Raw genomic sequence first — 14,368 nt, 5'->3', positions numbered from 1 at the left:
GAGTCCAGTGATGAACATGTATATGTCGCTACATGCAGCAGAACCCTATCCCTTTTGAGGTAAGGGCTTTTCTGTCGAGATCTCAAAAGCCCCAAACCACAAAAAGGACAGGGCACGCCGAGTGGTGTACACAGTCGTATCTGTCAGGAGTTGGGCAAGTCTGACTTTTGCACAGAAATGATGACAGCGATATTGTACCAATACTGTAACATGGTCTTTGTCACCGTGAAAAGTCGGTAAGGGAGCTTTCAAGATGTAGCTAATGAGTATGCCGAAAAGAAAGGGACACGGACCCAAATGTAAATGTGACCTAGACTTCCAAATTACGAAGATCCATGCACTTTTTGTACTTATACCGCTCAGCCTAGAGACACGTCAAGCTCCAAAAGCCAAATGTTATACATGTAGAATTGTGCCTCATTGTCTAAGACGATCAAACCTTGGAATGAGTCTAACGGGTCTAATCTTTAACAGACTCCATGGGTCGCATGCTGTGCTCCCAGGCCGTCTCATGTTATCTGGCATGTTATCTATCTATGTCTATCTGGCCAATTTTTGCTATTTTTCTAGCAACCAATGCAATGGACTCTGGTAGAGACCATGAGTCACCATCTAAGCTGTAGGATGACCGAAACAGCAAGTACATGTAGACTACACATACGTTGTAACACTATATCAAATAGTTATGCTAGCCCTTATTGTGTTAATAATTAGGATGTTCAGTTTTATTCTATACCTCTATTTGTACTTTGTTTAATACTTGTTGCCATACATTGTACCGTATACAATTGTCGTGCAATAATGTTCTTCTATGTTATCTTTACCTGCGGGAAGCGAATGAAGTCGCACTGAACTGGATAGAGATGAACGACAAGCTATGAATGAATGATCTTTACAAGAGCTAGCCCGTTGAAATATCATATATTGCAACAAAAGTTGTGATAAAGAGCTGATAAAGAGGTGCCCTCAAATTTCGGTTTATGATCATCGAACACTGCTTCTGTAGTTTATGACGCACTTTGAATCTTTTGTCAAACCTGACAAGAATAGCAAATAATTGTATAAAGATGTTGAGTAACTAGCTTGAGTAACTATTTTTGGCGAATCGTATAAAGAGATCAGATAGTAAGATTATGATTAACACACGCCTAGTCCTGAGAACAAGCAGAATTAAACATACTAGTATGCAACTGTTCAGCACTGACATGATATGATCTACAAACGCAAAAGTTTTAAAGCTAAGTTTAACAAATAATAATGATAATAAAGGCAAGCCATCTGTGGATTGTTGGTTTGCACGCTGTAGTCATAGTCCAGGATACGTGTAGCCTGGAGTCTGGCCTTGTTAGCTTTGCGACGTTGCGAGCTGGCGATGGCTAACAAGGCTGGACTCCAGGCTAGGGCACGTTGTCCCTAAATATTGTGTCACTGAACTGCAACATTGCGCTGACACCAAGGAACCATCATATCGATTGCAAGTACCAAAGTAAGGCGATAGGTGTATGTATCCATTAGCATTGATAGGAATGTACAGGGTCGAATAGAGCTGCCACCAACGTAGTTTCACATCGCAGTATCATTCAAACATATTGAGGAGCCGAAAAAGAAATGTTATGTCACTTGAAAAGTTACCATCGTGTTACGCATGTATTTTTGCTGGAAGTCACAAAACTTGCAATATTTGACGCTTTAACTGAAAATTAAGAGCCTGTTTGGGAGTTGAACTCGGGACCGCTCCAACCTAAAGCGAGAATCATAAGCCTATACCATCAGGCCTCGCACATTTCACCTGCAATGTGGGCGTTGTTCTGTTTCTTTTGTTATTGCTTTCTAGACATGGGATAAACACAAATCATACCTAAACACTTAACATACCAATGGTAAACAATAATATTCCACGCATATCTCGCATTCTGAAAGCAGTTTGAACTTGCAAGTGATTAATGAATCTTATCACAACTGTGTATCTGGATGATCACTGAAGTCATAAACATGTATAATTTGGCCTTGATATTAATACCCTTTTGTTTATAGGAGATCATCATATGTTTTATCATTATGAAGTATGCGTACAACATATGCAGGTGTAACACAGGTAGTCATATCTCTTACAGTACTTTAAGAACAACTAAGTAATTTGCAAACAAAAACAAACAAAAATGATAACAGACAAGCTAACGCGAAGAATTGCAGAATGTCCCAATAATGAATGTTGTCTGCATTTTTACTCGGTAACGGTTGCTTTATAGTGCATTTTGGCAACTAAATGATTATGAAGCATGTCACGATCACTATTAGGAGTAGTTCAACGTTACGGTCATATATACCTTTACAATTATTGTGCCCTTGTTTAAAGTTATTTTGACAATATATGATGTGGCTATAGTGCTGAGGGATCAACTTTAAACCGAACCTAAGTACATATTTGGAGTCCAGTACGAGTGGTATGCAAAAGAAAGCAAACTTCCTACAAAGACGAACATGGCCAAAAAATTGGTCCCTACTAGTCCTACTACAGTGACCACATCAGATAGAATGTAGATTAGCAACGATTGAAAACAAATAAGATGTTATTGCATACTATGCTTAACACGAAACCAACCAACCAACCAACCCAACACACCATGAACACAGGTGTAGGCCTATACAATGTACCTATAGCTATAACGAACAGTACAAAAAGGAACGTGCATGGTTGAATGAAATAATGACAACAACGTGGATTATGGGTATGGTCTGTAAAATTCCTCTCCTGGGTGGGGCTCTCTATCTTGTCAATGGAACCGTAGAACTCACCAATTGCAAAGGCAATGGTTGAACCGGTACACCTTGTAACTCAAGCTCTTACCACGTTTGGCGTGTATCGTTAATACGAAAGAACGTCCATCTCACAGTGTCTAGAAAGCACCGTTGTACTTGAAGATGCGATGAAGCCACAGAGATGGATGGCCGCACCACAGGACAGGTAAAACGTGTCACAGTGTCCATCTCCACACAGGTAGAGTTGGTTCGAGAGAACGGTGTCCCTCAGCAAGCATCTCCAGTGTATGCAGGATGGCACAGACCTTAGAATATCAATACATAGCAACAGTGAAAGAACACACACGAAGTGGTACAAGATTGTAGATGCAGAAATTTCGTACGCGAAATGAAGAGTCAGTCTTGAGCTAAACACACAACCGTCATTGACCAATCATGGCGTACAACAATCTTGCTGCAAGCAGCACATCAACGTAAAGGACCCGCTGTTCGTCCTGTGTGATGCAAAATACGGAACTAAGATTTGTTCATCAAAATAGGCAGTATACACCACAATTGTACAGCTCACAAAACAACAGATACCATATTGCTCTAAACGTGCTACAACTGACGGCATGTTAATCAAATTATCGTTTAAGCTAAGCAAAATCGACTTCAAAATGATGACATTTCACCATGTCCCGTTTCAACATGGCGGACTCCCGAGATGATGGCGCACGTACGGCAGGTGAATTGTGGGTAGTTAAATGTCGATTGCATTCCGCTTATAATGCATTCCAGATTGTCTGTTTGTTGATTTGTACGTTTTAAGGACGCAATATGAGAATAAAACTAGCAAATACTTTAGATGCGTGGCAAAGTCTACAATCACAACAATACATAAAATCTCACGATTCAGTATGGTAAGCCTGTAGTACGGGAGCAGTAGAGGCATATAGCGTGAAGTGATGGGGGAACAGGCGACCAAAAATCTCTAGAAATACAGCAGTACAGACGAAAAAAACAAACTCGGATGAATCCAGAGACACCAGGTACGTTCGGTCACAGTAAGTTCAATGTTTCTGCGTGCAATGTACAATATAATTTTACGAAATATGTTTTGCCATGAGATGGATTACGTGAGTTGTCCAAATGTACAAACAGTAATGATAACGTTTCCCTCTAAACCTAAGGGACTACATTGTTGCACTCGCATTGATAACAAGACCACACAAACGGTAACGGTAGGTAAAGGTACAAGGTAACTAACAAACGTACTACCAAGCCAACAACAACTTATCCACACCAGGGAAAGAGTGAAAACTACAGGAAAGATGCAGCTAACTACCCGTCATCAAACTACCGAGGACATGTTTACCTCCTTATGAACCTTCAGAAAATCTCACTGATACGTGGTGCGATAATCATGGCTATACAACTATAATGAATGTTTCTCAACGTCAATATCAGCATTGGAAGGATCGTTTTACAAATGGTGGTTGTAGTATTCACGTCTGGATGTTTTTTGTGTCCCGTGATAGTTTGAACGTGTTTCTTGTGTCATATTTCACGATGAATGTGTCTTCATGACAAAAACACTTGTCATAACAATGCCAACATGGCTGCCTGGACAGAAGTTTTTTAAACAAGGAACTGTTGATGATTTTAAAGAAAGCCACAAAGGAAAATCCCGACTTGATTTGGTATTGTGACTAGTCCACATTGCTGGTTGACCTGAACTGAAGACCTTTGTGCAACTTATCCCTTTCTAGATGGAACAAAATACTGCCTTCATAACAGCCACCATGTTGTTACACTCACATGAGCACTTATTACTGAACAAATAAACTGTAAAACTGTAAAGAATATATCTGCTGAAGACTGGAAAATAAGCTGTCACACATATACTTGCAAGCACAGTTCAACAGGACCAAGTAGGACACACCCGTTGTCGTTGGTGACTCTCGCTGTGATGATACCACGACTTTAAACTCATATTGAGAAATATCTCCCCATTCTATACACAAAAAGATCAACATCTGGAGTGACAACAGTTTTCCAAAAAAGCTTTTTTTTTTGCTCCGCGGGTTGTATAAGAAACGCCCACGCGTTCCCAGCACCTGGTTATGTCTTAGACAGCACCTGAAGACAGCTAAAGGTTATCCCACGTTTTCCAGGAATGTTTCAAGTCGTGTTTGGTAGTACTCTATGCGCACATACAATTAAGACTCTCGATGCTTCAGACAGATTTGCATATATCTGTAGATGCAACAACAACCACAATGCGAAAATAGATAAATATATAAAAGACTGTATTTGTCATTGGAAAAAGATGTCGAAACTAATGGTTAGCCCCACTCGATTGTAACACTATATCAAATAATTATGTTGGGCCTTATTGTATTAGTAATCAGGATGTTAAGTTTTATTCTATACCTCTATTTGGTATTACATGTATGAATATGTCGAATAGTTGTTGCCATACATTGTGAAATTGTCGTGCAATAAAGTTATTCTTTTGTTACGTAGTCAACCTTCATAGCAGGATCATAGATATGGATGTCTGAATCTGATGATGAATACCTGCATGTCATCACCATGATATTCATTTGACATTAACAATAAATTTTAAACACATGATCAACCTTACCAACATCGGCACCAACCTTAAATGTACAGTAGATGCCTGACTCTCTTTCGTTGTCCGTTGAAATCTTTTTCTGCCATCATGACATTTTCCTGGAAGTTCTACGCACATTGTGGGAAACCAAACCTTCAGATCATATCGATATTAACCTTCAAATCTGTAAAATGTATATCTAAAAGTTTTATCTATCAGATGAATGCTTGTCTGACATTCAGCTTGCAAATTAGACTAACTTTCCCACTCCCATAAAAGTAACACATTCTCAACATTATTTGGACAAAACGTGCTGTTTGGGTCCAAGAATCATTTGAAGACGAGCTTCAGTGTGGCGAAGTTGACCTTTTTTTATTCGTTTAAGTTCGTTTAAATGTTCCCTGTGAATTGTTACTTTCAAACTGTGACAGACCACAGGAGTTTGTAAGACCTGTATTGAATTTCTCTTATGCCATCATCATTTCGTATGTAACTACGTGCAAAATTGGCAAATCTATTTTTTCAGGTGGGTAAAGCGTTAACGTTAGTCAACAACAACTGCTATTTTGTTTGTTTGTTTATTTATTTCTTTTATCAATATCTCCATTAGTTTTCTATTCTAACACATTTCTCACTATTCTACCTTGAGTCCGCTTACACATTAAACACATTAAATACAATTAAACGGAATGTAAAGAGCGAAAACTTGTGCAATTGGTGGAAAGAAAATTAAACAAAATCAAATGCTATATACAAGATGGACAGATATCACACCAAATCTTAATTTTACCACAAACCCCTTTTTTAAAACTTATGATTACATCTTTGGGAGAAGGGGGATTCTACACACTCATTGCTGGAAATTACACAAAAGTCAGGCAGAAAAAAGGCGCATCTGTAGTGACAGAAATATGTTATTCATTTTGAATATTGGGTGGCTACTACTGATTTACTAACATACAGTTCAAACTCCACTCATTGAACTGTAAAACGAGTTAGGATATTTCGTAAGACAACACCAAAGGAACAGCCATCTTACCATAGGAACTATCCTAACTCGTCTTACATTTCAATGCCACTTATGCATGACTGTGTGATTTTTCCATGTAAAATCATTTTTTCCAGTTATTGTAAATAAGTACTGGTTAGTTCTGCTGGTTCATTAGTGACGCTGAAGAAGAGTGATGGATATCACTCGAAACGTCCGGAATTAATATCCGTATTTTATCCAGTAGTAGAGTTTGAACGGTATGTTAATATTGTTTACCTGGATGTCTAACCTTCATCAACATGTTGTAATCTTACACTACCATTCAATATATATCCAAGTAGCTATTCAATGCATTTTACCCAAGTGTTACCGTTTCACAATAGATGCCACGGAGGTTAGATATACTCTATGATCTCGCATCATTCTTCAGTTATGTTTTTGTATTAATTCAAACAGCACGAAATAAGTAAATCAATGAAATTGAATAACAGGTATCTTTGAATCACTCTAGTGGGCTTGAATTGTGCATACGTACATCAACAGGTGATACACTGTACATGTACGAGCTTCTGAAAGTCTAGTAGATATACATGTGTATTCATTCAGTGAGAATTTATGTTTTAAACGCAACTTAAGAACACTTTGTGAATTAACTAAAATTCATAGTAATAATGCATTAATGGCTACATTGTGCTGGATTTTTCTTCAACCTCAGCCGCAACAGGTGACACATTGTACATGTACATGCAACGTGTTGTTTGCTGTTCTACAGAAATATTAATCTTCTGATGCTAACACTCGTTCAATGAGTACGACATTATGTAAATTCATAAAGAACAAAAAATAACGGCTACCTTGCGAACGCCTCTGTGTGTGTTCTCATTGTGTACGAACACGTCACTTCAACAGGTTACACAGATTCACTGCACCTTCTGTGATCTTCTACGGCATCTTCGGCTTACATGTATATTCGTCTGCTGTTTCCGTACTCATTATCAATATTACGGACTGTATACTTGATTAAGTAAAAAAGAAAAGAAATAAAACGCAGCCGCCTCACGAATCCCTCTGGTTGATGTTACCTTGTTGAACACACGCGTCCTGACCAGTAACTACCTTGTTTTGAGGCTCCTTGGCCAGCAGCGACATATCATCATTAAGTTGTGTGTGTGCGTGGGCGGAGATGCGAGAATAACATCACGACGCAGCTACAGAAAGCCTTCTGCAACAGGCATTGCTGGCACGACGACGGGTCGGAAGGTTTTTCTTCTCCTTTGTCGTGAATTTTCAACAGCTCAACCATTTTATTTAACCATGTTTTCTTTCCCTTATTTTTAAGTTTTTCTGTGTATGTTCCGTCAACTTAGGACTGTAGAAGAGTATACATGTATGCATATAGATACACGTTTTGGGGCGATTCAGATATTGTTTGTAATCAATGTTATCGATTATGATATCATCTGTATCAATCATTATATCAATTATCTTGTTTTTCAATATTTTTGGAAAGACATGACATAACTTGAACTTTTAAAAAGTTATGTAGATTGTTTTTCTTTGATAAATGCATTTCTAAGAAAAGCTTCTTGTATACAATCATTACTGAGAAACGTAGGTCAAACATTATACTTTTACCCTCGATAGATATATATTAATAAATAGAAATATGATTAAACATAATATTTACAATATACCATGTACCAGGGCATTACCTGCTAGAGGGAATGTATATAACGCATCAATCGAACATTCTGCTTCGCAACCTTTTAAAATCGGCCTTCCTTATGTTCTTCAGCTTAAAATTCACTTGATAAGGGACCCAGTGTAAAACCACCAATGAAGTTGGATTATAGTATATGTACAAAGATGCACGGTACTGCACAGTCATGATATGATGTGCGCACGTCTTGTCAAAACAAAGCAGTTATAGATTTGAGGGTGGTACAACTTTGGAAATTGACAAGCAACAGTTATCATTCTGTTAGTCACAACCACTTTGATTCTCCAAAACAACGAGGTCCTGTTAACCTACCTAGTACCTAATCCCTGGACCGCCTGGTCGCTTGGGGGACAAGGTAGACATGAAGACAGAGATTTGCATCCAGGTACTGCTAACAAATGTTTGCAACTGCAATGCCATGTAGACCATATGTATCATGTGTGGATAGTGTGGGAACATTTTTCCAAGACTAGCAACCAATTGAATACTTACGCTTTCTACACCAAAAACAGTTACTCAATCAACTGGATAAAATTTTGAAACGTTGATGAAGGCTAGGCATCCAGGTAGTAAGATACGCCAAAAACAGTTACTCAAGCAACTGGATAAAATTTTGAAACGTTGATGAAGGTTAGGCATCTAGGTAGTAAGATACGCCAAAAACAGTTACTCAAGCAACTGGATACAATTTTGAAACGTTGATGAAGGTTAGGCATCCAAGTGTTAAGATAAACCAAAAACAGTTCCTCAAACAACTGGACAAAATTTTGAAACAATCTTTCTACATATCGCTTTACAAAGTATCCATACCAAGTTGGTTTACCTATGCGTCCTGGGTAGCATTTGGTATGGTCATCGTCATTGATGACCGTTTTACTCTGACACTCATGATCTTTCGGCCCACAATTGGGTCGTGGTTATCTTCTGCATAACTTGACTTCATACATATTTCACAATATGATGATAAACGCTGAAACCTGTTCACTGTTCTGCTCGTTCAAAAGATTCAATTCAATTCTATAAAAAGGTTTATTAATTACATTCTAGGAGAAGATCATCCTTACTGTGTACAAATAGGCAAATACATTCAAGAATGTTTTGACCTTAGAACCATCTATAATGAAACGTTAAACTCAACATACTGATTTATTCATATGATTTACGAAGGTTAACCCATTTGTATACATTTGTTTGTTTGTTTGTTTGTTTGTTTGTTTGTATGTAGGTATGTATGTGTGCATGTATGTATGTATGCATGTTTAGATGTAGTAGACCTTACACTTTTGTTGTGTTAATAAAGATTGTGATATTTACATATTCAGGTCTGTTGTATGGAAGGTGATTAACATCACACTATCTGTAAATGTGACGTGTGTTAAACAACTTCACTACTCATGTAACGTACATTATAGTCTACATAAACAAAAACTCTTGCCGCCCCTTGTTGCATCTTCCTGTACGCTTTCTGCCTTGATGAGCATTAACATCCCGATCATATTTTGTCCAACATACACATATAATTCTCTATTGCCTGACTTCTACATGTACATGTAGGAGTATAACCCTCTACTTCATTTTGTGTCCAACCCGGCGCACTACAACCTGCGCCAGGGACCCGTGAACAGGTCCTCCCCTCACTAAGCAAAACTAAGCGACATGAACTATCTTTCATGCCGCGTGCATTGAAGTTATCGTCCAAGAACCATCTCTAGATGTTGCGAGTTTTTGTACTTCCGTGTTTTTTGTCGGTTCTCAGCAATTTTTTATTGTAGACCTTGAACGTTAATGTGGATATAACTTATATTGACTGCTGTTGATGTTTTTAGGCTAATGTTTCTTCTGTATCCTGAGAGTGATTTTACTGTAAGTTTCAACAGATTTCATGTGACTTTGTCACATGCAAGTTGATATCAATAAAACAGAATCTGAATCTATATGTTCGTCTTTTTGCTTGCCGAAGTAAATGACCAACATACGAGATGACAGAAGATAGGGCGACACGAGTTCAGCACCCGCAGGACCAAACCGTGTACTCGAACAGTAGCCAGTGCGGCATTCTGGTACAGATACCGGGAAGATCACCCCTAACATGCTTAGACGTGCTGAAAAGAGACACCGGTATACAAGCTGACGGCATGGGAAGGATATGCAGAACAGGAACTTCTGGGCGGCCATGGTGGTTCGGGTGACAGATGTGGAATGGCACCCGACATAAGTCAAGTAAGTCAAGTCAATGTGAGGTAGACGAGAGTGGAGAGCCGTGTCCCGATTCAGGTCATCCGGCCAAAAAAATCAACATGGCGCCCATTCATAAAGGTGGCATTTTGTACCATGCCACCGTGCGCTGGTGTTTTTAAGCTATGGGCATAGTTAGTTAAAATCCCCCCACACCATTATTGATGTATAGGGCGGTGCCCATCTCCGTTTCATAGCCCTGGGGCCACACTGTGGTGCAATCAATGCAGCAGGGGGCTAGTCCACTGGCAGTGAAGTGTGTTCAACCTCCATACTGTTTCAGAAGTATGTACCATTTTTATAAAGTCTTTGCTATGACTCAATGCGCCTCTTGTCCAGAGGTGTCCTACCTGGGGCTTGAACCCCAGTCCTTCTGGTCCAAGTAATTTGACCCAGATGTGGTGAGAGACAGAAGCGCAGACCACTATACCACAGGGACACCCCCTATGGGCGTATGGATCATAGTATTTGGCAAAAAAAGGAATAACTGGCCAGAAGAGTCAGTCCACGGTAAGGCTAATAATTCCTTTAACTGCGCCTGCAAATGAAACCCTATGTTGGTCAAACTTCCCTGGCAAATATTCTCCCTATAGCCGGCGTAGATAGTCTGGTAGAGACTAGGTGTTTTGTTTTTATCTTTTCTTTGGCTCTAACATTTATCAAACACATCATACGTCAGCGTTGTGTGGGCTCTGCTCTAAGGTCACCACTAAAGCTTTACATCCTGCGAACTTTCACATTCGTAAGGAAAATATTTGGATCATTATCGAGAGGATTATGCTTTTCATAATTCACCCGCATGTAGTAGTTTGAAAGCATAACCTAAGTTGTTCATGTTGTTTAAAAAAATGTGTGAATTAACAAATGTTGAAACAATGCATGACTGATGCAAACTTCGGCCGCCGAGTCTTCAATTCAGAAACAACCGAGAATTTTAAGGCAAAGAAAAACGGCTGAAAATGAAAAAAAAAATCGTTTCACCTGAACTGGACTCAGATGTTCGTACGGTATGACATTGATTTTCCAAATTAGCCACAACTTGAAGCAGGATCGACCATCCTTGTATCTAAGAATGAATCTAACAGTCCAAACCATATGACACGACCTACAGAAGGACTTACCATCATTAACGGACAGGGGGAAAGACAGGTTGAAATGTTAGCTCTACTCAGACTCATCTTAGAGCGTCATATTCACATCATTGTTTTTGAACGAGAAGACATGGTTTTTCTGAACTGTAGTTTTGTTTTGGAGAGAGGAGAGGTGTGTTATTACTGACATGAATATGGAGGTATAGTTTTTGGCATGTCTGTGTTTGTGTTTCCGGATTTTGTAGTCAGCATAACCCAAGAACCTTTGGATGGATTACGATGATATTTGGTATGTGAGTAGGTCTTGGGAAGACGAAGGTAAAGGTCGATTTTGACCCCCCCCCCCGTATGTGACCTTGGTACTGCAGCAGAATTTCAGCTTTTTGTATCTTTTGTCCTGAGCGTGCTATGGTCTTGTTTTGCTCGGTTTCTTCCACGTCCTGGGCAAGGAAGAAAACAAAATTGAAGCTAGGGCGTGGCCCATACCTGTCAAAGGGGCGGACGAGCAAGCCTGGCTGAAAATGTCAATCAATCAATCAATCAAGCAATCCCTTGCTTTTGTTAGACAACAGGCCGAGTTTGCGCATCGTGTATTTCCTGATACACATCAATCCTAACGACACACATTTCAGATGGCGCAAACCAGTGTCAGTTGTGTAAAGGCTGGCGGTGTGACTTTCAGCGTATCTCATGTTTAGTAAACAGCTTAGTCATGAGGGCTTTCCTAAGTGTCGTGTCAACATCAATATGAATGGCAATCATTGCTCACTGGAATAGCCTTCTTAATGAGAACTAAAGGTTAATGTGGTTAGCAGACGACGTAATCTTGTCTCTACATTACCAAGGTCATTAGAACAGCAAGTTTCACGTCATCTGAAAATAATAAAGCTCACGGTGTACACATGCAGATTCAATTAGCGACTCGATTACAGACGTCATTGAAACATGCATATTGCATCATATTCTCTGTGTAATTTTCCAAATTGCGCAGCAGAAGACAACAACAAGACGGTGACGTGATACATCTGGGAAGGTTCTTAAAGATGCGTTAGTGTCCATGTCTCAAGAGCGTCACAATGTTATCTTGACTAATTCATTGCCAAGAAGGTCAATATTTTCGGTGCTGTTTATGTGTGTGTGTGTTTGAGTGTGTGTGTGTGTGTGTGTGTGTGTGTGTGAGTGTGTGTGTGTGTGTGTGTGTGTGTGTGTGTGTGTGTGTGTGTGTGTGTGTGTGTGTGTGTGTGTGTGTGTGTGTGTGTGCGTGCTTGCAATTGTGGACATTGGACAACATAACCAGAGAAGCTGTGGATGAATCCTTTTAATATTTAGTAGGTTGGTAGGGGTTGGGAAAACGACGGTCAAATTTACCTCCTAGCGGCTTTCTACAGTACTGCACTGCGGAACTTCCGGTTTTCGCTTGTTCTGTACATGGTATGGTCGCGATTGGCGATTGTTGAGTGGTAGATACCTCTTGGGGCAGAGAGTAAGCGGTGTAGGTGTGGGCCTCCTAGCGGCTTGTTCTGGTACTGCATGGGCTGTTATTGTCTGGGACTTTGAAAGAGAATAACTCTAGTTTTATTGTACGATGGGAAGAGAAATCTTCATGATCTACAGAAGCAACTTTTTCTGCTGATGCTAAGCCGGTTTGGGACCGTCATTTTGTGTAATGCAGTTGTCTCATAACTATTTCCATGGCTGTTTATTTGAATACGATTTAGACCTCCGTAACCTTCACATGTGTGACCGAAAGATGGATGGGGATCTCCGCCCATGCTGCAGACGATAGCTAAGGACAAGAGGAGGGCAGTGTTCAGTCACAGCCACACGGGTGCGTGTGCGTATACATTAATCTCTGACGGGAGGCTGTCCCCTGGGCTCTTCCAGCTTTGTTTTGGACGGATAACGCGGAGGTATGGAGTGGTTCGTGGCTCATAATTTGCCGCCCAAACACGTCTAAAATGACCATTTTTCGGTCCACTAAGTAGCGGGCTTCCAGTAAGTCCTGCCATTGGAGGATGGGATCGGTAACCATGGCAACCTGAAGGGGAGGGGCATCGGGCGGGGTGTCATGGTGGACAGCCATTGGGCCAAGAAAAACACCCATCGGCTTTTCGCGTTTTCTAAATTACAAATATGTTCAATTTTCAAGCGCGTCCTGGGTATAACATGTAGTATACTATTCCCAAATCAGACGGGGGATAGCACAGACAGAGCGACGATATACGGAGGGGGGGGGGGGGGGGGGGAGACGAGGAATACAGACCAGACAGAAACCAGACCAACAATATAACACCTACCAGTAAGTAAATCGCAATACGTCTGTGGAACGGCATGGTTGAAATCAACAATGACATTAATGCAGAATGCAGCATGTGCGAGGGTAAAAAAAATCACCATGCATGCCTGTGAGTCAGTTTGTGTGCGAGTTAATCTCCATGATGCTTATTCGGAGTCGTCCTTAACGGGTTCATGATGGGAGTGACGTCACGGAGGGCGGCTGGAGGGTGGCCTGGTGCTATTGACTGGAGTGACCTCGATTGTTGTCGGAAGTACGACAAAAATACGTCATTCTGCACGGGTAGGTCTACCACTGTTCATGTCGGAAAATACAGCTGTGTAATTTTTGCACGGAAACCGCCGAAAATGTGATATTTTGGTTCTATATAACTTCTAACAAAACCAGTTTTTGCGGGAAAAAAAGCATGAATAAGCGTCATACTACTCTATCCTTCGCCAATGTATCATGATTAATAAGTATGGAATTTGAAATATCAAAAGACAACAGCATCCGTGTTTCTCTCATGTTCGGATTCGACCGTTCCTAAGCCGAAGTGGCGACCGGGTCGGTCGGCTTGGACGGCCAGAGGGGAACTGTATAGCCAGTGCTGCTAAGGACACGAAAAGATGCTCTACTACTGGTCAGGAGATGCCGTAGTTACCAAAAATGTTCGCAACGGGAGGGAGAGAGAACG

Source organism: Branchiostoma lanceolatum, chromosome 3, assembly GCF_035083965.1.
Source record: "Branchiostoma lanceolatum isolate klBraLanc5 chromosome 3, klBraLanc5.hap2, whole genome shotgun sequence".
NCBI classification, from domain to species: domain Eukaryota; kingdom Metazoa; phylum Chordata; class Leptocardii; order Amphioxiformes; family Branchiostomatidae; genus Branchiostoma; species Branchiostoma lanceolatum.
The sequence above is the reverse complement of the archived record's forward strand: the minus strand, read 5'-3'. Positions refer to the sequence as shown.